Here is a 2,146-nt window from a genome sequence, read left to right as displayed (position 1 = left end):
TCTCTTTCTCTCTCTGTCTCTCTCTCTCTCTGTCTCTCTCTCTCTCTCTGTCTCTCTCTCTGTCTTTCTCTCTCTCTCGCTCGCTCGTCCCAGAGGTCCAGCTGTTCGGTTCCTGGACCGGCGCTGACACACGGATCTTCCTGGAAGCTGAACTCCCTCAGCTCTGATTCTCCAGGGGTCAGAGGTCATTTGTAAACCCGTCTGAAAACCATGAGACTTGATTCCCCTTAAAGGGCCGGTATCGAATAAAATCTCTGTTTCTGCTCTTTCCATCATGTTGAATGTTTTTCCTGGAGTGTTGCTTTGGTTCTTCAACGTTTGGGAAATCCTTTAGTCTCCATGGCAACCATTGAGCCGCCCTAATCGTCTGGGTGGGCCTAGCCCCGCCTTCGAGCCGCAGTTCCTCCCACACTCGGCTCCTTCAGACTAGCCAGCAGCAATTAGCAACCAGCTGCTGAGCTCGTTACAGCAGCTGCTGCTCAGAGCAGCGCTGCTGAAAACGTTAAGGGGTTAATAGAGGAGCCATGTTGGGACGACTTCCTGGAGGCGGAGCTTCAGAGAGAGCAGGAGCTTCTTAAAGAGACGGAGGCCCAATTTCAAGACGTTCAATCAGCAAGTCAGATTTGATACCATTTTTATAAGTGAAGGTAAAAAAGTTACTGGTTTGTGTTATAAAATGGCCGCCATGTGTCTGGAAAACAGAGTACTGCCCCTTTAAATTTGATTTGATCTGTTTAACTGTCATTTAATCCTGTTTTGAGCTTTTTCACCTCAATTTCTGCTTTTTAAAATCTGATTTCTTGCTGACGTTCAGCTCTTTGTTTCCATGGCGACGGTGTTGTTGTTTTTTTTATCTCAGGTTTATTAGCTAAAACATTTCAAACCAGTTCAAAGAGTTTAATATCTTAAAAAACATCAAACAGTCATGAATTATGAACCAGAAATAAACATCACAGTTTGTCAAATACCGTCATCAAAACCATCACGTGACCTTCTGTTGGTTCTGGTTCTGGTTCCGTTCAGTCCGGACCGCTCGGAGTTTCCAGAAGCTTTAATAACTCTGGAACATTTATGGAAATAAATCAATCATTCCTGCTGGAGCGGCGCTAATTGGGCTTGTTTACATTTTCCCCGGGAGGAAAATCCGTTCCCAGCGTGAAGCTGGGTGGAGCGGCGGCCCGCGGGCCCCACGGGGCCGGGAAGGAAACTTCCTGGAGCGGCATGAAGCAGCAGGAGCTGCTGGGGCAGCGAGTCACTGCGGGCCGAAAAACCCCAACCAGGAAGCAGCAAACGGGCCTGAAGGCTCCGACTGATTCAGGGGATTTTCTGCTCGTCTTTGTTGCTCCAGCTGGAAACGGACCGGTTCCGATGGGAACCAGTCAGAACCCAACTTATTAAAACTCAGCGCGGATTCTGCCTGGAGACAAAACGTTTCATTAAACCTGAAACTCTTTCCTGGTTCTGATGTATGGAAGCCCTGAAGGGCCACAAGAGGAAAAAAAAAAGCGTTTTTATTTTATTCAGTTTCATTTGTTTTGCAAGTAAGAAAACAAATAAATAAAAATACAAACTATAATTTTTTTATAATATTTAACTTTTTCTGACTATACAAATCTATTTCTTTCATTTCTACAGAAAACAAGAGTTTAAAACATAAATGTTTTCTCTCGCTTAGTCGGAGGGCGAGTGAAAAAAACGCTTTTCTCTTTTTTTTGCTAAAGTAAATATTTTTCTGTTTCGTTGGATAAAAGAAAAATATCAACAGAATTTTTTACTTGTCATTTACAGTTTCCCTGCCAGCATGCCTAGGTGGGTCCCATGTGGGGGAAAGGAGGGCAGACCAGATGGGTCCCATATGGGTTTGTCCTCGGGTTTCCCTGCCAGCATGCCTAGGTGGGTCCCATGTGGGGAAAGGAGGGTTGATATATGGGTCCCATATAGGTTTGTCCGTGGGTTCCACGATGGCCCCACATGGGTTTGTCCATGTAGGGCCCATAAAGGGCCACAGCCCACATGGGCCTTAAATGGACAAACCATGTGGGCCCATCACCATGTAGGGCCCATGTGGACTGTGGCCCTTTATGGGCCCTAAATGGACAAACCCATATGGGACCCATCTGGTCTGCCCTCCTTTCCCCCACATGGG

This window comes from Poecilia reticulata, linkage group LG11 (genome assembly GCF_000633615.1).
Source record: "Poecilia reticulata strain Guanapo linkage group LG11, Guppy_female_1.0+MT, whole genome shotgun sequence".
NCBI classification, from domain to species: domain Eukaryota; kingdom Metazoa; phylum Chordata; class Actinopteri; order Cyprinodontiformes; family Poeciliidae; genus Poecilia; species Poecilia reticulata.
The sequence above is the reverse complement of the archived record's forward strand: the minus strand, read 5'-3'. Positions refer to the sequence as shown.